This window comes from Crinia signifera, chromosome 1, assembly GCF_055691185.1.
Source record: "Crinia signifera chromosome 1, ASM5569118v1, whole genome shotgun sequence".
NCBI lineage: Eukaryota > Metazoa > Chordata > Amphibia > Anura > Myobatrachidae > Crinia > Crinia signifera.
The window spans coordinates 100570032-100592358 of NC_139217.1; the positions used below are offsets into that span (position 1 = coordinate 100570032).

General features: G+C 44.0%; 1 long non-coding RNA gene across 1 annotated transcript in view; it reads left to right on the forward strand.

Annotated features, from left to right (window-relative positions):
• The window catches only part of LOC146058527 (uncharacterized), a 129622-nt gene extending 112291 nt beyond the window's left edge, over positions 1-17331 (forward strand). Inside the window, exons 3-4 of the long non-coding RNA XR_014469865.1 lie at positions 14561-14702; positions 17239-17331. This is a non-coding gene — a long non-coding RNA (uncharacterized LOC146058527). The remainder of the gene's footprint in view (positions 1-14560; positions 14703-17238) is intronic.
• The last annotated feature ends 4996 nt before the right edge of the window (positions 17332-22327 follow it).

Sequence of the window (22327 nt, forward strand, 5' to 3'; positions counted from 1 at the left end):
CTCAGAGACAGGTAACCTGTCACTTTTCCTGATACTGTCACTGAATGCCAGAAGCATTTGGTCCCTGCAAGTGACATCGGAGTCTTAGACCTCTACTTGCGGAGTGCTGCTCCTGCACGTTTGCAGATGTAAAACCAATGGAGATGTGGTTAAACATTGGGTTTACCTACATTTCTGGATTATACCCTCTGTCTCTAATGTAAGTGATTTTCATATACAAAATGCTACCATTGTTGTTATCACACACAGTCCACCTCTTAACACTTATTTTTGTTTGCTGAAAAAAGCTTTATGTATACCATAGTTGCCTCCTCTTCCGGATCCGAGAGGAGGCTGCCATTTCAGTCATAAATTATCTGCTGCTCTGCATTGACTTTCTAATCTCCCGGATTCTTCAGATTCTGCCAGGGGTGCCACTAAGGCAGTGGTTCCTTAACTGTGTGCTGCGGCTCCCAGGGATGTCGTGGCGCTGTCACAGGGGTACCGCCACCGCAGCCTGGCAGCTGCATGTGTTTGTTTGTTTTTGTGTGAGGGGGCATGAAATTACATAATTACAGTTTTACTCTAAACCTCATACCTTCACAATAATCACAAATGAAAGCAATTATATAGTTATATTTTGATTTTATTTTCTCTTTTTTTGCTATTTTACATTTGCTATACACCTTTGCCTTAGTACAGGGGTTTCCAAACCAGACCTCGAGATCTACCAAAGGTATACATTTTCCAAATCACCTGGCTAGTGCACAGCTGTAGTCATTACGATCACATTTTCAAACATGCTGCATTCATTCCTACTATAGAGCCACAGGTTGTCTGAAAAACATCAACTGTTGGTAGATCTTGAGGACAGCTTTGGCCACCTCTGCGTTAGAGAATATGAATTCAAAAGATGGCCTTGTGTGGGGGCTGTAAACACAATATGAACATCATTTCAATTGGAAAGAATACAGTGACTTTTTAATGTGCATAGTTTTCAAGGTTTAAAGTAAAACTGTATTCATGCGCAACAAGCCTATCAGCAGACGTTGCCTGGAGCACTGAAAACAGATATATACAGTTTTGTGGGCTATGAGTAAAAACTGGACCAGAACAAGACCCCCGGACCGCCGGACTGGACATCAAAATCTGCAGTCCGGAGCTTGTAGCATCTGGTCCAGGGGGTGTCCTGTCCGGGGGGGGGGGGGGGGCTGCCTGTGACACCTGTCACCAGGGAGAGGAGGAGGGGTAGAATAAAGCCTCCCTGTATGGTCTGGGCATGTAGCAAAAAAACAGACAGGCCGGACCACACAGGGAGGCTGTATTCTCCCCTTCACCATGTCCCTGATGATAGCTATCACAGGGACCCCCCCGATAAGACACCCCCCGGACCGGACACTACAAGCTCCGGACTGCAGATTTTGATGTCCGGTCTGGGGTTTAGTCCAGGTCCGGTTTTTACATAGTCCCAGTTTTGTGTTCTTTGAGCAAAGGGCTTTATACACATGTATTGTTTTAGATATTTTATAGTCTTCAAGAGCAACAGTGTATTTGTAAGCAAACACTGCTGAAATCTACAGCTCCTTTTACTCTTTGCATCGGTTGTCATGGTAATGTAGATTTGCAAGCTTGTCTCTTTGCTTCTGTTCATTTGCTTTTTATAGGTTCTCTATCTTTTAAGCTAGATTTGAACAGTCATCCCTCTGTTTTAAGACTATCAATCCTTTATTTCAAAGCCTTTTGTTCTATTGCTATGCCCAAAAGGATTTCCTAATAACATGAAAGGGGAGAGAGCAAAGGTGTTTTATATGTGCACATTTTTTTTTTGTTATGTCAGCCTTTGCCCGGGGCTAAAGAAAACTAAGATTATGCACAAAGGGATTTTCTATTAAGATAATTGAGAGCGTGAATATTTTTACATGGGAAGGGGACATTGTATATGATGCCAAACTATGCCTCAGGCTTTGGAAATATGTGTTAAGGACAAAATGAAAGAAATATTTGAGTGTTTAAAATCAAATCACCTTGCCATGTCATTACTGCTTATTGTGGAAAGTGACATCTCTGTTATCAGGCAGGGGGTGATTACTAGATTTACATGAGGAAAATGACACACACACAAAAGACACAAGAGAGCAGGGGCGGATTGGCCCACCGGGAAATCGGGCCATTTCCCAGTGGGCTGGTCCAAAACTCTTTAAAAATGGGCCGGTCGTGATCCCCCCTGGGCTGGCTGGGCCGTGGGCAGCGGCCGCAGCACTTTGCCCAAATCCAAAATGGCCGCGGGAGGCTGCTGCGCATGCGTGCACAGCACCTCCCAGGGCCTTCAAGCGGCACAGCACCAGGCTCCCAGAAAGAAACAGCAGCAGGTTAGACGCCCCCCCACGCGCACATTAGATACCGCCGCACCGCCCATACGCGTTACATACCGCCGCCGCCACCAGCCCCCCCGGGCATTACATACAGACCCAATCCGCCACTGCAAGAGAGGAAACTGTAGTGGAAGTAATCATTATTGCTGAGGTGATTATCTTTGCTACAGTACCTCACAGTGCTTTTGCCTTGAGCTTGATTTAATCCGTAACCATGTTGGTGTTGAGTTTGTATGTTTTCACATGTTTCCTTTCAGTGCTCCATTTTTCTTCCATGGTACAAAAGTATAGGGGTATATTCATGGGTTTGATTCCCACCATTGCACTAACTGTGTGGAGTTTGTATATTCTCCCTGTTCTTGTGTGGGCTTCCTCCGGGTACTCCGGTTTCCTCCCACAAGCCACAAATATACTAGTATCATAATTGGCTCACAACAATGGCTCTTATTCAGATCTGATCGCAGTACAAATTTGTTCTCAAAATGGGCAAAACCATGTGCACTGCAGGTGGGGCAGATGTAACATATATATAGAGAGAGTTAGATTTGTGTGAGTTATTTTGTTTCTGTGCAGGGTGAATACTGGCTGCATTATTTTTACACTGCCATTTAGATTTCAATTTCAACATGCCCCACCCAAATTTAACTCTCTGCACATGTTGCATCTGCCCCACCTGCAGTGCATATGGTTTTGCCTATTTTGGGAACAAATTTGTACTGTGATCAGATCTGAATAAGGGCCAATATTGAGCCCATAATGTCTTTGTGTGCATGTATATGAGGTAGGGAATATAGATTGTAAGCTCCACTGGTGCAAAAACTGATGTAAATGTTCAAATATTTTCTGTACAGCGCTGCAGAATATGTGTACGCTATATAAATAACTAATAAAAATAATAAAGTGCAGGTTTATAGAATTGAAGATGTTGCCTTTCGCAAACCATCAGATTCTACGGTACTTATATGTTAGTTGGGCACCCACTAAGCTATTTGCTTAGTTTTACGTGTCCGCTCGCCACGCTTCGGGCTTGTCGGCTCGCTGCGCTCGCCACACTGTATAAGGTCAACTTCATGCTTCATGGATAGAGGGGGTATGAGCGTACTTAATATAGTGGGCGCCCAACTAACATATAAGTACCAATTACTTTATGTATCTAGCACAGGGTTGCCTATCTGACACTCTCCATCAGGGAGAAAATGCTCTGCTCCTGGACTTATTTAGTAATGTATGATTGTCATCACCTGTGGTGAAACACCTTTCTTATCAATTAACTAGCTCCCCACAGGTGATGGCAATCATACCTTACAAGGGAAGTCCAGGAGCAGAGCATTTTCTCCCTGAAGGAGAGGCATACTGTACTTGCCTACCTGACCCTCTCCATGCGGGAGAAAATGCTCTGTTCCTGTGCTTGCCTGGTAATGTATGATTGCCATCACCTGGGGTGTAACACCTTTACCTAGCTCCCCACAGGTGATGGCAATCATACATTACCAGGGAAGTCCAGGAATAGAGCATTTTTTCCCGCATGGAGAGGGTCAGGTAGGCAATTATGAGGAGAGGGTCAGGTAGGCAACCCTGATCTACCACCTTCTAGAACAGTGGTAGCCAACTCCAGTCCTCGAGAGCTACCAACAGTGCACATTTTCCAGACGACCAAGCTGCAGCAGAGGTATACTACTTACTCACTGACACATTTTAACAGACCCACAGGTGGAGCTAATTATTTCACTTGTGATTCTGTAAGGAGACCTGGAAATCCTGAACTGTTGGTAGCTCTTGAGGACTGGAGTTGGCTACCCCTGTTCTTGAAGGTAGTAGCTGGAATATGTTTGGTTGCTATGGGCAACATCCTCACTTCTGTAATCCCAGACTTTAGTAAATATTTCCCATACAGTTTAGTTAATTGGCAGCTGACTGATGTCGGCCACACATCAGAAAGATATCATTCCAACCAGCCAACTTTTGGCTGGTTGGAATGATAATCTTTCTGGTGTGTGGGAGCAAACGATTATCAGCCGTTTGCTCCCACACGGGAAAAAACGCTGATAAACGGCCCAAAACGGTCGTTACAACTTGCTGGGAAAAATGAAACCTGTTTGATTTTCCCCAGCTAATCGTTCTGGTGTTGTGTTCCATATACATGGGACTTGCAGGGACTTATAGTTCCACAGCAAAACCCAATGGTTTTTTCTATTTTTACACAAATAATCAGCTAGATGCCCACCACCCTGGGGCATCGAGGACAGCCCCAGGCTTCAGCATAGGCAGGTAAGTTCTGGAGGGGAGGGACCCCTTCTTTGGGGGGTCCCCACTTCCCCAGGACCCCTGCCGATGCTGACTGGTCAGGGGGTGAATGCTTTGGCCGGGGGGACTTGTATAAAAAGTCTCCCCCCGGCTGTGGCATAACCCTGCTGGCTGATTGGGCCTGGTGCTGGTTCTTAAAATACGGGGGGACCCCTACTCGTTTTGTCCCCTGTATTTTGGGAACCAGGACCGGCCCTTGGGCTTGGTGCTGGTTGTAAAAAATCAGTGGAACCCTACACAAATTTTTCCCTGATTTTTATTTTACAACCAGGACCTGCTCTGTGAGCCTGGGGCTTGATATTATTTTTATTTATTTTTTTACACACTGAACCCTGCTCGGATCAATCAGATCCATACAGGCTTCTGCCAAATATGCCAGATCTGCATTAGACCTAGCTGCAGTTGTTGGTCTGCATTATTTTTTTAGGAGAAAACCCGTTTGAGTGCCGCCACATAGTGTCTTATGATACTTACCTGTCTGTGTATTTTTGGATGGCACCACGGTAATTGCAGGAGAGTTGGAGTGCCAGACCACACACCCACTATATATATATATATATATATATATATATATATATATATATATATATATATATGTGTGTATATTCATGGTTGTATGCCGGCACTCTGAATTGGCATCTGCTCCGGTGCCTAGTCCATAATGTACCATAGTAATCCAAATAAGGAGGCACTCGGAGACTGTATAATCAGACAAAACTTCTGTATTGAGGGTTTAGTACTTTCGAGAGCGAACTCTCGTCCTCAGAACCACCTACAGCAAGTTGATAATGCAATAGACACACTTAAATACCCAAAGACTTACCAGTCTTCAGCGTCTCACACACGCCGCGCGTCCATCCTCCCGGAAGCCTCTGCAGCCGAACTTCCGGTTACTGCTACAGCGTTGCCTTGGACACAACTGTGTGCGTTCCAAAAGGCATCAGCTGTGCGTTCCACCGCCTGAACAGCCGGACAGGCTGGGCAGGAAATAGATGTCCGCAGCTTAGGCATGAATAGAGACCTTCCAACAGGCAACATCTAGGGGGTAAAGTGGAGAGCATACAGAATTACAATCATATCAAACAAGAAAAGCAAAATACATATAAATACACATAATACCTATACATAATATAGAACAAAAAGTCCAAAAAAGCACAATCAGAAAAAAGTCGACACCAAAAAAAGACGACACCCCAAAAAAATAAATAAAAAAAATAATAAAAATATTTACAGAAAGCTGGACAATACAATTAATTTAGATAAGGCTGTTCCAGTTGATCTTGTCATTGAGACCACCTGGTTTGGTGGTCCCAAGGCGCAAGATCCACTGGGATTCCCGGATGAGAAGAGCCTTAGCCCTATCGCCACCACGATTGGGCCTAGGCATATGATCTATCATAAAGTATTTGAGATCGTCTAAGACATGGCCAGCCTCCTTAAAGTGTCAAGACACCGGCTGGTCAATGTCTTTACCCCTCTCTGTCATACTGATGGAGGAACGGTGGGCCCCCATTCTTTCTTTAAATTTTCGGGTAGTTTGACCTACATAGTATACGTTACACGGACATGTGACAACGTACACTACATGGGTCGAATTGCAAGTAAGGACATGGCGGATATCATAAATTTTGTTCACATGGGGGTGTCTGAAAGACTTACCCACCACCATGAACTTACATGTCACGCAATTGCTGCATTTATAACATCCAGGGGGTTTCCTGGCTACATTTGGTACCACTACCTTTGCATTAGACACATCAGCGTGAACTAATCGGTCCCTCAAGTTTCTACCCCTCCTGTATGCTAGAAGGGGTTTGACCCTTGCTAGCGCCAGCAGCTCTTTGTCTGTGCAGACAATGGGCCACAAAGCTTTCATGGCCCTGCCCAAAATTGGGCTGGCCGTTGTGAAGTCACTGACAAATGGGATGGAATTAGAAGAATCCCTAATTTTAGGCTTAAAGAATTCCTGTCTACTTTTTGACAGGACTTGTTCTTTTTGTTGTTTCAGCAAATCAATATCATACCCCCTGTCCACAAACCGTGATATCATTTTATCCAGCTCCCCAGGGATGGCTTCTTGTTGATTAGTAATGCGAGCCACCCTAACCATTTGAGATAGCGGGAGACCCCGCTTGAGGGCTGGAGGGTGATGACTGGTAGCACGTAACAACGTGTTCCTGTCTGTTTCTTTGCTGAATACACTAGTGATAAATTTGCCTTCATGTAATTGTACAGTGACATCCAGAAAGTTGGTTTTCACCAAATCGTAAGTAAAGGTAAATTTGATAGGGAAATCCCTACCATTGATCTCATCCATCAAAGTGGTAAATGAGCTGGTGCCCCCTGTCCACAGCAAAAATACGTCATCGATGTATCTCACATACATCGCGATGTTGCGAGACACATCGATGTTAGAAAAAAACATGTCATGTTCCACCAAAAACATATACACATTCGCGTACGTGGGTGCTACGGAAGACCCCATAGCGCACCCACGCCGCTGCAGGTAAAAAGACCCGTCAAAAAGAAAAAAATTTCTAGTAAGGGTGAGCTCTAATAGCTGTAAATACAGCCGTTGGTCAAAGAGTCCCGGATCAAGGTTATTCTCCAAAAACTTCTTCATCGCCAGCAGCCCCCCCTCATGGGGGATCGAGGTGTAGAGGCTGCTGACATCTAGGCAACATAATAAAGTGCCATGGGGAATGTCCGGTAGTTGTTCCAGCTTTTGTAAAAATGATGTAGTGTCCTTAAGGAACGTATGTTGGGACAACAGGAGAGGTTGAACCAAACTGTCCAACAACTTGGAAACAGGTTGCAGCATCGACCCGCAGGCCGAAATTATAGGTCTTCCAGGCGGTTTGGAGCTATTCTTGTGCACCTTGGGCAATGTGTATATTACAGGTACCACAGGATGCGTAACAAGCAGGGTTTTATATACTTTAGATGGAATTAAGTTAGAGTCCAAGGCATTTTTCAAAATGCCGTTAAGTTCCTTGTGATAGCGAGGAGTAGGGTCTGAACCCAATTGACCATACACATTTACATCACTGAGTTGCCGTAGAATCTCCGCTTTGTAATCGGACATGTTTTGAATGATGATTGCACCACCTTTGTCAGCTGGCCTGATACAGATGGTATTATCTTTTTCCAGTGACTTCAAAGCCAATGTCTCAGCCTTTTTCAGATTGGGATGTAATCTGTAAGGGGTGGCTAAGTATCTATGGGTAGAATCATCCATTAATCTACTGAACGTTTTGATGGATGTATTGCCTGAAATAGGGTCAAATGATTTTTTATTCAAAAATGAATCGTATATGCTTGCAGGAGGCTGGCCATGTCTTAGACGATCTCAAATACTTTATGATAGATCATGTGCCTAGGCCCAATCGTGGTGGCGATAGGGCTAAGGCTCTTCTCATCCGGGAATCCCAGTGGATCTTGCGCCTTGGGACCACCAAACCAGGTGGTCTCAATGACAAGATCAACTGGAACAGCCTTATCTAAATTAATTGTATTGTCCAGCTTTCTGTAAATATTTTTATTATTTTTTTTATTTATTTTTTTGGGGTGTCGTGTTTTTTTGGTGTCGACTTTTTTCTGATTGTGCTTTTTTGGACTTTTTGTTCTATATTATGTATAGGTATTATGTGTATTTATATGTATTTTGCTTTTCTTGTTTGATATGATTGTAATTCTGTATGCTCTCCACTTTACCCCTAGATGTTGCCTGTTGGAAGGTCTCTATTCATGCCTAAGCTGCGGACATCTATTTCCTGCCCAGCCTGTCCGGCTGTTCAGGCGGTGGAACGCACAGCTGATGCCTTTTGGAACGCACACAGTTGTGTCCAAGGCAACGCTGTAGCAATAACCGGAAGTTCGGCTGCAGAGGCTTCCGGGAGGATGGACGCGCGGCGTGTGTGAGACGCTGAAGACTGGTAAGTCTTTGGGTATTTAAGTGTGTCTATTGCATTATCAACTTGCTGTAGGTGGTTCTGAGGACGAGAGTTCGCTCTCGAAAGTACTAAACCCTCAATACAGAAGTTTTGTCTGATTATACAGTCTCCGAGTGCCTCCTTATTTGGATTACTATATGTGTGTATATATATATAATTTCAGAATGGGATGGCATTAGAGATTGATATAATAAATAAATACACATACAGTACCGCCCATAGCTGTGTTGATTTTTATTGATTAAAGGGTTTGCGCCTTGATACATCAACACAGCGTTTGGGCGGTAAGTGTATTTATTTATAAAATCTGTCTCTAGTGCCATCCCATTCTGAACACCTGCACATTTAACATTCAGTTAATTTAGTAGAAAGTCCCATCCCCATCCCCCCCACAGTGACAGCAGCACCCCCGTCCCCATCCCCCCCAGCAGTGACAGCAGCACCCCCATCCTCCCTCCAGCAGTGACAGCAGCACCGAACCCCTGTCTCCATCCTCCCCCGCAGCACTGACAGCAGCATCTCCTGTCCCCATCATTCCCTCAGCAGTGACAGCAGCACAGCACCCCCATCCTTAATTATCCTTCCCCTCCTGTCCAACAGATTTGTATTGGGTACTTGGATAGGATTGTATTGGACAAATAAAGGGAATAATTCAGACCTGATTGTGGGACAAATTTGTTCTCAAAATGGGCAAAACAATGTGCACTGCTAGTGAGGCAGCTGTAATATGTGCAGAGAGAGTTAGCTTTGTGCCTCTCTCCCCAGCTCAGGACATAGGCCCTTATTCTGATCGGTGCGGATATATCCGCGTGTGTTCGGCCCGCCGATGTTTTGTGTCTGCGCATGTGCAGAGGCGTCTCTGCGCATGTGCGAGCGGGGCGTACGGCCAAATCCCGCATGATCTGTGAACACTCCGAACAGGGGGTGGAGATGGGCGTGAAGGGCTATTTGGGCTCATTACCATATGCATACGCCCCGCGTTTCATGGGCGTTCCCATGCAAACGCTGGGCGTACGTATGGTAATGCAGTCGTGACGCACGTGTAGGGGGCGGACATATGACATCGCCGGATGTCAGCTGCCCGCCCAGATCCCTGCTTTTGCACGGAAACATGTCCGTGTGGTCTGAGGTTGCGGGAGCTGGTGGAGCATTCGGTCCTGCATTCGATGGTCTGCGACCATCGAATGATGGGGGAGGTTCCCTTAGATGGAGGAGGCGTATTCCGTGAAAAATACACGTGCGGTCCGTTCGGCCAGCTTCTTACCGCATACGGACGGAGTTGGCGATCCGTATGGAAGGCGGGGTTTCGCACGCACGGTCCTGGCCGCATATTCGGCTCCGGCCGCACCGATCAGAATAAGGGCCATAGTACTGAGCAGCATGTGCTGAGCTGGGGAGAGAGGCTGTTGCAGTGACAGTTGGTTTTCCCTCTCTGTGCAATGTAGGAGGGAGCAGCAGGACTCAGGCCCCTCCAACAGACCCGGGGCCCGTTAAAAAGTACCCGCTACCCCCTCCCTCTCAGTGCCACTGCTGACACTGAGAAACACTGCTGTACAGCAAAAGGTAATGACTGGTCTGTGTGATTTGTTACTGAGGAACACTGTAGCAGTGGCCGGGGAGATGTGACTATGTCCATCTATTATACAGGACACAGACCTCTGGGATGACATGTTATACCCACAGTACTGTACAGTAGGGGGATATTACACCTTGTTACACATGATCTCATTACACGTTGTATGTAACAGGATTTGTGTTCAGCATTACCAGCATCTTAAGGTGTCACGGTTATCAGTACCAATAACTATAACACTGTGCGGCTGATTCAGAGTCGGAGCCTTTATGTCACATTGTGCAGCTGTAAAACACGTCAACAAAATTAGAACAATTGGCGGCATTTGCAAATTAGCAACACTTGTGGGATGTGTGTAGGTGTGCGCCAGCAGCGCGTGCACCAGGGTTGTGTCACACACACACATTACACACACACGCACGCACGGACTGTTATTGTACAGGGTTTTTATTGTACATTGGTTATCTATAGATAGATAGATAGATAGATAGATAGATAGATAGATAGATAGATCTATCTATAACTATGTACAATATTTACAATATTTACAAATTTACATATATACAAATATATACAAATATACACAAATGTATACACTGTCCATGTCACCACCAATAAGCTGCAGTATGGCTATATATATACAGTTTGTTTAGCCAGGATAGCGTATGCATCAACGTTATGTTGTGCCCGGTGCCAGGCGCCACTTTGCCACTCCCTGGGCCAACACTGTCTCCTCCACTGTCATCACAGCCCACATCGGACACCTCCAGCTGCTCCTCCTCATATATAGGAGTCAGTTTAGGTGTAAACCTGGGGAGCTTGCGCTTTCTGCTCTTTCTGGTGGTAAACCTATGGAGCTTGAGCCATCTGCTCCTTCTGCAGGTAAATGCCGGCCATGTGGAAATTATGTTCCATCTCTGATCTTCTATTGTGAAATCACAGTCTCCATCATAGACATCGGCATTCTGGGATCTCACAGGTGCAGCGCACTGCACATCAGCATCGTCATCACAGCACTTGCTAAGATAACAGTCCATCTTCACGGATAACGTCTTCCTTCATCCAGTTTCCGTGAAGATATGAGCCTAGAGCCAAACAGCTCAGCCTATGTGTGACATCATCGCTCTGTGACATCATCACTCTGTGAAGCCTCAGAGCTTCTCACATTTGCACATATGGCAAAATCCTTTAGATGTTTATGGAAAATAGCGATCTGCTGTAGTTTTCCTAATTCATTCGCAGGCTTGCACGGGGCGGGTTCTCTTTCTGTCTGGGCGGCAGATATCTACTCGCAGTCATCTGCAACTTCTCAGATTAGTGATCCATGCCGAATCAGGCCCTACAGTATGTCCTATACAGCAATGACCTACAAACTATGCCCCACACAGTATTGCCCCACACAGTATTGCCCACATAATAATGCCCCACACAGTATTGCCCACACTGCCTTGCACAATAGGCCCCTCACAATTATGCCCTGCACATTGGGGGTATTCAGACCTCATCATTCTGCACGTGCATATGGACCATAGTACACAAACAGTGACAAAAATAAGATTTTTCTTTCATTGAAAGCCGGCTTCTATTGGACTGGCAGGAAGTCGGTGTTTGGGGGGTGTCATCCAGCCGTTATCTGGGAATGTCAGGGAAAACGCCAGTGTGCCCATGGGTTTTAAGGGCGGGTCTGTGACATCAGCTCCGGCCTCAATCAATCTGTCTCTGCCACATAGGCACAGTAAGATCTGGGTTATGCGCATATTGGAAGAATCATTATACAGTGATTGAATTACAAATGGATTTGCAGCTAATCGCCAATCAGCCTGATTTTCGCAACCCATTTGCAGGCCAGGATTTCACTCTGACTGGGTGGTGACTACCTGCTCGCAGGACTTTGCAATTTCCAACAGCAGTGATCAGCTCTGAATCAGGCCCATTATGCCTTACACAGTAATTCCACACACATTGGGCCTAGTTCACCCCTGATTGCTTGGCTGCAAATTTGCAGGCCGGGAGATCATCGATAGACTGCGCATGAATACTTTGAGCTGCACGCATGTACAGTCTATATAATTACTATTGATTCATTATAAACTAATCCCCAATGACCCAAAGTGGCTGTCCACTATAGTACATTATAATAATGACTATGCCCCATGATACTATGATATTATGATACTTCTACTAAACGTTAGTCTAATCCATTTTTAAACGTAATTGGATCTCCCATCACAACCTTCCCTGGTAGATTATCCCATATTTATTTATTTATTTATTATTTATTTATTTATTAACATTTTCTGGTACTTATGTAGTATCTGGGCTGCCGATTTCTAAATCGGGTCGGATCGGGAGATCGCATCGCATCGCATGCGACCATGCGATTCGATGCGATGCGATGCGATGACCCGATTTTTCCATAGGAATCAATGTTAAAATGGACTGAGTCCATTTTAACATGGAATTCAATGGGAATAATGGGTCCTTTTCATACCCCTACTATCCAAGTGGGCATGGAGTTGGATATAAACCTGTGGCGAGCGTAGCGAGCCACCGAGCCCGAAGCGTGGCGAGCGAAGCGAGCCCCGCGAGGGGACGAATACCGTCCCCTCGCGGGGCTCGCTTCGCTCGCCACGCTTCGGGCTCGGTGGCTCGCTACGCTCGCCACAGGTTTATATCCAACTCCATGCCCACTTGGATAGTAGGGGTATGAAAAGGACCCATTTTTCCATAGGAATCATTTTAACATTGATTCCTATGGAAAAATCGGGTCATCGCATCCGATATCGCATCCGATATCGGATGCGATGCGATGCGATATCGCATCGCATCGCATCTGATTGTATGCCTTAACTTAAGGCATACAATCAAAAAATCGGCAGCCCAGATACTACATAAGTACCCATTTTCTTATATAGCGCACACATATTCCGCAGCGCTTTACAGAGAATATTTGAACATTCACATCAGTCCCTGCCCCACAGACATTCTAGGGTTAATTTTGTTGGAAGCCAATTAACCTATCTGTATATTTTTGGATTGTGGGAGGAAACCGGAGTACCCGGAGTAAACCCACGCAAGTACGGGGAGAATATACAAACTCCGCACAGTTAGAGCCATGGTGGGGATCGAACCCATGACCTCAGCGCTGTGAGGCAGTAATGCTAACCATTACACCATCCGTGATGCCCCATATTTTACCTGCCCTTACTGTAAAGAACCCTTCCTACGCTGGGTGAGAAAGTTCCTATCCTCTAACCTCAGGGGTGACCGCATGTCCTGTGTGCTGTTCTTCTGGTGAACAGATCACCAGCTAATTTGCTGTATTGATCCTTTAATATTTAGCTAGCGATGCGGGGCTGGGCTAGTTGGTCCTCAGCTACATACAGCTATGTCAGAAAGAAATGACAGCCCCCCCCCCCCCCCCTGAATCCACCACAGCCAGCACAGGCCCTTGAGGATCACCGCTTAAAACATTGAAATTGTTCCATTTACCACAACTCTCTGTTCCCTATTCTCCAGACAATATTTCACCCAATTACAAATAAAGTCACATTGGGGGCATAATAATGAGGGGAATGATGGGAATAATTATGGCAAAGGTGTGATGATGCTGTAGGACTTAACTAAATATAAGGGAGTGATGTTTTATATCAGTCTCTAGGCCAGTGGTTCCCAACCTGGGGTACTAGTACCCCTGGGGGTACTCTGCAGACCAGTTGGGGGTACTTGAAAATAGTATTGGTAATGGCGGAAGATGAAAAAAAAGTATTTTGATGGCAGAAGAAGAAGACTTATTGCTATGGAGAAGATCTATGTTGTCACTTATGGTTCTGTCTTCAGCGTCATCAGCATCATCAGCGTCTCATTGTGCTTTTGCCTGACCTGCAATCCAATGGGAGCTACCCATGCTGCCCTCAGACATCAGCAATCATCTGCCCTGCATTGACACGGGGGGAAGAAGCAGCAGCATTAATCCTACAGGTGTAAGTGGGAACCCTGGAGACAATACACAACCAGCGGCCAGACACGGAAGGGCACGATTCCTGCCCGCTACTCCTTAATATAAGGACAAGCATAAGGACACGCAAACCGCTCACTTCCACTCCACTCGTATTGTCTATATTTTAAATTGAGAGGAGGGGTACTCATCAATGAAAAGCCTAATCAAGGGGTACGGGAGAGAAAAAAGGTTGGGAACCACTGCTCTAGGCAGCTCTGAGATGCAGGAAGGCAAGAGGTCATTTGTCTTATTTTTCTATTTGTCATTGCTAGTTGAAATATAATTTTGCCATGCCTATTTGCTATCTTGGTAACCCCTGCAGTTTACTTGCTTCTGCCTACTATGAATTCACATTCTTTTTTTTTTTCTTTCTTCCCAGGGCAACTTCAAATTCCCAATCTGCTCCTGAACAGACGCCCCTCTCTTCAATGAGAACAACAACAAGGTTGGATGGACCTTGCCGGGATATCACGTCCCTATAGCTGCCAGCCCTAGATGTAGTTGTAGTTGTGAGTAGCCAGGTATAGTATAAAATCAGCAGGTATGAAAGTGTGTGAACAGAGCTAAGGTCAGACAATGGGCAATGAGGTAGAATTCAGGTGAAGATTCGGGGTGTGTCAGTGTGATAGAGCACAGGGTAAGAGAGTGCGTCAGTTTGATAGAGCACAGGCAACGGGATGAGGGAGTGCATCAGTGCGATAGAGTGCAGGCGGCAGGGGGAGGGAGTGCATCAGTGTTATAGTGCACAGGGCGAGGAAGTGTGATACAGTGCAAGGTGAAGGTAGTGTGTGATATAGCGCAGGGGGAAGCAGTGTGAGGCCAGTGTGTTTTATTTATCTCTACTGAGGCCAATATGTTTTTTTCCCTGTAGGGGCAAATGGGTTTGTTTTAGTTTTTTCTCCAGTGTGGGGGACAAAGTTTGTGACAGTGGGTGTCTCAGTCCTTATATTCATACGCTTTATAGTGGATTGGATAAAGTCACATTTAAAACTAGCAAAAAACTCAAGGAAGGCTGCAACTGTGTCTAACTCCGTAACCCACCCTCTTGACAGACTACACCCCTCAACAGGGGCTCCATTAGGGCTGCTCCGAGAAATTTCCCGGGCTGGTTTTCCATCCCAATCCGCCCCTGCCCCCAGCAGTAACAATAGGACCACCCTAACCTCCCCCCCCAGCACTGAGAGCAGCACCCCGTCCCCATCCTCTCCACAGCAGTGACAATCACAAACATGTGCCTAACGTTCTGAGGCTGGACTCCTCTTTTTCATGGTGTGATGCATCCTCAAAATGTCTGGCACATGTTTGTGATATTGAGCATACGCACGGAACAATATTTTTTAAAAGATATCGCTTATAAGGGCTAAAATTGCCAATATCTTTTAAAAGGTAATCTAGTGTGTATGGGGCTTATGTTGCAACATTGAGGAATATTGTTACAAAGTATTTGCAATTAACAATTTTAATAGATACATGTAACTTTGAGGAGATTGTCTGGTGTGTGAAGCAGAGTTTCATTTAATTTCACTTTTTAATTGCTGTCTACTACATAAAGGTGGAATTAAACCATTTTATTAAAATTAATAAAACAAAAATAGGCAGAACCTGGCCGCCCACTTCTGTGACATCAGAAGTTGGCTGAACTAAAAAAAAAAAAAAAAGTTTACTGGTTGGAAGAAAAGTTGGTTAGATGTGTGGGGAACTGTTTTAGTTGGACTGTAAAGTTGGATGGTTGGAGGTTTGAAGGGTTTTTAAAAAGTTGGATTGAAGTTGGTCTGATGTGTGGCCAGCATGAGGGCCTAATTCATGGGTCCTCAAACTGCGGCCCTCCAGATGCTGTGAAACTACAATTCCCAGCATGCCTTGCCACAGTTTTAACACACAGGAAAACTGTGGCAAGGCATGCTGGGATTTGTAGTTTCACCACATCTGGAGGGGTGCAGTTTGAGGACCCATGGCCTAATTCATAGCCTTACTAAATTCTAGATAACATATATTTATGGCCCCTCTTTTATCTATTACTTTATTCACCTAGTCTAAAAGTCCAAAAGGTTTGTTTGACATGATCTACCTTGAGTAAATTCAAGTTGCTTGATGTAAGGCTCACTGGTCGGAAGTTGTTGCTTCTTCCTTGCTTCCAGTTTTATGCAGTGGTACAATATGATAGCTAGCTCAACAAATAGAGTGTCTGACTGCAATGCCACAGTCTCCTGCGGGAGACTCATGATTTTATGAGTAGTCCTCACCCACCCTTGGTAGTCTAGGGGAGGGTACCTAGACTACCAAGGGTGGGTGAGGACTACTCATAAAATCATGAGTCTCCCACCCACTTCCTAATGAAGTAGTTACAATGGGGAGAATAATACCTGCAATTTGCAGTCTGCGTAGAGAGAATTGGGTCTTTTGATGCAATTCTATGGTAATTGCTTTATACACTAATAAAGATAAGCATAATAAATGCACTTGTATCCAGTGTCACCCTTTACAAAGGTAGGCAAAGTATGCTGTATGATTGTAGACTGTAAGCTCACAAGATCAGGTGCCTCCACCTTCTTAGTTTTGATCCTGCACTATCCTTGTTTCCAGTGAGATTGCACTCACAGTTAACAATTCCTATTCTTTCTGTTACCCCTTCCCAATAAACTGGGTCATTGGAGTCTACTGTTGATAACTTGCACAGTCTTATCTGTCACTCTCGTACTGTCGTTTTCTTTATTGTACTATTTAGACCTTGGTATATTTTAATGGTTGGGTGCACTTTATTCCTCTCCATGGCTTAGCAAGTGGAGCATTTTGTGCATTGACTCCTCATTTATCAAATGGAACCATGCTGACTCCATAGTTTAGAAAAATAGTTTAGATTAATATTCAAGAACTTAAAAACAAGCACACAAACAGAATGGACAGAATGTACAACGTAATTTGCAGTTACAGACATTCATTTGGTCCATTCGAATTGCCGAAGAAAAGATTTGCTTTGTCTGAGATGCACTGAAAAACAATTATGAGAAAGTTAATGAAACTGTAAATTTTCTTTTACATTGTGTTATGACCATTTAGTTAGAAGACAGAAACAAAAGCCCATCACAAAAGAACAAAAGAAAAAGGGACATCAAGAGAAGGGGACAGAGCAGGACCGCGGCTTATCACGAGGTGTATAAAATTAACTTGCATACTGATAGACAAATGACTTCCAGTATGTCTTAATTATAATTTTTAGTTACATCTTTATAGATAATGGTAAAAATATAATGAAGCTCAAAGTACTATGTAAGTTGCTTCCTGCTTTTATAATGGCTGTAGAGTATTTAGCTGTAATTATATGAGTTTAATGGCAATGTATTACTGTAATGCAGCAGTCATTTATATACTCTGTTTTCTAAGAGCATCTGGAGATACTGTGCATTCCAATAGCTCTTTATAATATATATATATATATATATATATATATATATATGCCAGTGGTTCCCATACTGTGTGCCGTGGCCCCCTGGGGTGCCTCAGGACCCTTGCAGGGGTGCCTCGGGTTGGTGGTCCAGGACCAATCCAAATTAATTATTGTCAAAGTATTAGGAAAGAGACGGTGCTTGTGGCTGCCAATCATAACATATGTGTACAAACAGAAGCAAATCCTGTCCCTCATTACATACATAAACCTATATAAATACCATTTATTTAATTACTGTAAATATACAATTTATTTCATTTCCTCATAAAATTCAGATATTATCGGGTGACGTAATTCTAAAAAGTTTGGGAACACCTGATACTGTATGTGCATATCTGTATAATGTATTCTGTATTATAAAATGTGAGCGAGTATGTGATTTCAATGGGAAAATTACAGAGAAACATAGAATTTCCCAGGAGCACCTTATCCAGACCCACTTAGAGGAGATCATTACCGGGATCATCCAGCTACCATTGGATGCCAGTAACTGGGACTACCATCTTATATTTAACGCTGTTGAGAACTTTGTTATGCTAAATTCTCCACCTAATCCGGTAATGCTCCTCATATTTGGAGTCTGGCATTTTGTATATTTTGTACATAATCTGTTCATGTATGTTTTTATAACACATAAATTGAGTTACACTAGATTGTGCCCACGCTCTTTACATGTGAACATACCGACATGGTCTGGAGCAACCACAACATATCCATGTAGGACCACATTTCTGAATCTCGATTTCAGGGAGGCCATATTGCCCCTCTATGTTTATCTAGTGAAGGGATCACACTTGAGGGACTATTTTGGATTTCCTTGACGACTTGTCCACTCACACCTCTAAATATTTTAGATAGATAGAGAAGAGGAGACGTTTGCCCCCCAAAGGGGGTGCATAGTATTTATTTTGTTTGAACAACAGTGGAAAGAACCCAATATTGTGTAATTATTTACATAGAATTTCCCAACGGCCGTCTAGTCTGAGATTTTTTTGACAGCACCCCCAAAAACACTGTGGTGCTGCCTATCGGCCGGCTGTTAATCATCTTGCAAACGATCGCTGGCTTCGTTCACAGGGGACCTCGCACACAGCATACCTTGGGCATGCATAGCCCATCCATAACCGGCAGGGCATGCAAATTCATAGCCCTGCAACGGAGTTTCAATTGGCCCGTTATTCCCAATGCAGCAGAGAACAGTAGTCTCATCTCACTGCTTGCTAATGCTCTTTAGTGTTAACTGAGGGTGAGAATGTTTTATTAGTAATAGAAACAGAATTTGACAACAGAAGAAGTGAGAATTTACACAACGCTATGTTCATTTGGAATTTATTGAACAGTCTTTACATTTATCATCGTGTGTATTATGCTGAGTGAGAAGAAAATAAATATCACAGCAAATAGTTGCAAATAATACATACAATATTGCAGAAAGCAATGATATAAATACTAAATTTGCCAAAACAAATATTTTTAACAATGCAATCTAGAAATATTTTGCAACAAGCATTTAAGCACATATAAACCACTAGTAAGTCCGCTCAAATCAAATGCTTCGAAAGCTAGTCTGCTACCTTGTGATTGCCTCTGTGTTTGTGCACGTGTGAGAAAGAGTGTAGTTTTATTCGCTGCCAACAGATGGCAGTGTTTCGGAGACACGCAAATTGACACTAGAAATATATAGATGATAGGGTATGGGTCAAAGGGTTGACAGTAATTAGGTAGACCACTATTGGTGCGACGGTCAAAGTATAATAGTGCCCGAAGCATGGTGAGTGATGCGAGGAGACGCAGTACATTTATACTGTGTCCATCGCAACTTGCTTGTGTCGACCTTTTGACCATGTCGACCTAATGCATGTCAATGTTTCTCATGTGTCGACCTCTTGCCTGTCGACCTATTGACCGCTTTTGCTTGGAGCGGGCTTACTAGTTTAACTATAATCTCTCTGATATTAGTTTTCAAAATTAGGCAGCAGGTGATGCTTCCCATGGCAGAAGCGAGAGCCAGCGGTGAGGATTTGGAGAGAATATCAGTGTAGGGTGGGGAGTAGGTTTGTGTGTATGTGTGAGAGTGGACCGGAGCATGTATGTGTTTGAAGGACGGATAGCTGTGTGGAAGTGGGGTGTAAAGATCTGATTGGAGAGAGCTGTGTCTGTGTGTGGATATCTGTATGTAAATGAGACCTACTGTATGTTACATGAGGGTGTACCTGTGTGAGGGTGGTGCGCTGAGCGTTTGAGGGGAGCTGAGTAAGTGGGGTATAATTAAGGGGTAGTCTGTCTGAGGAAGGGATTACTTTGTGAAGGGAGATTGTGGGTGGTATGTACCAATATCTTGCAGTACATCCCACCACACATTGTGTTGATTATAATCTCATATGTACTAACATACAGTATGTGATAAGTAGATAAGATATTGTTAATGTGTCAATCCAGCGAATCTTTTGTTGTAGACAGTGAGCTGTGGAGAATTGTTGTATATGCCACTCATCCTGGGGTACATTCTGGAACATTCACCACATGTGATAGACTAAGTATGCCAAACTTAACTGTGTGTGTGTGTGTGTGTGTGTGTGTGTGTGTGTGTGTGTGTACATCCTCTTGAGTGAAAGAGCCTAATACCAATATTAATATAGCAAAGATGAGAGATGAACTTATAATGGGTTTCAGATGAGTTGATCTAGTTTGTGAAACTATTACTTCTTGCTGTCCAGCCAGTTTGCCATAACCATGGCCCAGTTTCAAAGATCAGTAAGTGTAACAGGAAGAAAAATGTAAGTACAGTTTTCAGTTGTCAGTAAATAAATATAACGATAATTAAATGCATTTAAAGTTCACATTATTTTTACAGAATATTTTTTTTCATTGGGGGTGGTGACGGGGACCTGCTTCTGTTGAAGAAAGAATCCCGCTGGATTCATGACCTTGATACCGTGGCCCCAAGAGGGCTTAATGAATATAACCACCTGGGATTTTTTCTCTGATATATAAAGGTTTTTCTTTCAATGATTAAAATTCGATTTTTTGGAAAAATGTTCTTAGAAATTGGAGGTCCCGTTGTTTATTGTTTATGGTTCTGTATGAGGTTATAAGCATCAACACCGGCATGAAAATGCGGGCGATGATGACATCATCATCTTGATCTATGTTAAATGTATGTCATGTGGAAAGTATGTGTTTTTAATGTAACTGTAGGTGCCGTCTCTAGGGATAATCAGTGGACTCTAGAATAATGGGTCAACATTTGAATCACTATAGTTAATATAATTAATTTAATTTATGCCATGTTAAATGTAAGGTTTAGCATAATAATACATTTTATGCACTATGATATTTAGAATTAGAGAAGCGGTTTGACTTTGAAGATAATTGCAAATGGCGCTGCATTCCACTTGATTAATAAGGTGAAACGCAAGCCAGTAAATGAGTGATTAGCGGAAGTACCGGCTGTCGAAGTCCCAGCCGCACTGACCCACATGTTACTGTCACTTCCTTAGACAGTGGAACGCACACCAGAAGTGACAGTCCGGACAGTCCGCCCAGCAATGGCGGACGGCATGAGGCTGACTCTGGACATATTTATGAAGGTGTCCATTTACTTATGTTATTTGGTGTATTAATCTCACATTTAATTATGGCATATTTGATCAAATGGGATATACACTGTGGTGATAGGCGGTTAGTCAGTGGGAGTGACTGATGGGCCCTTAAGAGGAGGTACCTGCAGATGGGGATCTGTTTGTCTGTCCTGTTTGATGTGGTCATGCTTAAGGCACGTTATGTGGCTGAAACGTCGACCTGACCTATGTTTGACTCAAGATAAGTTGTCTATCTATGGAATAAATATCCTGCTGAATTATGAGAAAAAGCCCTGGTGAGTGCGTTTTTCTTATTGGACTGTATTTGTGGCCCTAACAAGAAACCACTGATGTGCGACCCCAGGCGATTACAACATGGAAAGTGAGTGCCAACCTACTCCAAACTTTTTGTAAATATATATATATATATATATATATATATAAAGCAAACAAGATGAAAAAGGGGCGCCCAATAGTGTAGTATTGTCAAATTAACAATATATTTATTGGTTAAAAATGCAATATATCACTAGTACATTCAGCGTACCATAAAAGTCCTCAGTGGTGGACTTAAAACCACATGGTGTAAAACAATCCACACTGGCAATATTGCAGGAACAATTTGTGCTTTTTAGAGGAACACTCACGGACACCACAACAAGGTCTCCCCCGCTAGCGACACTTCCAGAGGAATCCGGCGGTCAGCACAGCGGCTTGTCGGCTCGCGTCACCTGCTTTCAGAATCACGTCTGTTAGGCCACGCCCCTACGCGTTTCGGCAGAAACTTCCTCAGTGAAGTCTCTGACGAAACGCATAGGGACGTGGCCTAACTGACATGATTCTGAAAGCAGGTGACGCGAGCCGACAAGCCGCTGTGCTGACCGCCGGATTCCTCTGGAAGTGCCGCTAGCGAGACCTTGCTGTGGTGTCCGTGAGTGTTCCGCTAAAAAGCCGTCCTCCGTACTCAGCCACTGCTAGGATCTCCCACACAGTCGGACGTCACTCCGTCCTCTCCCTTGAGTGACGTCCGACTGTGTGGGAGATCCTAGCAGCGGCTGAGTACGGAGGACGGAATCGGACGCTGGACGTTTATTTTACCGTGATATCTGTGATACCGTAT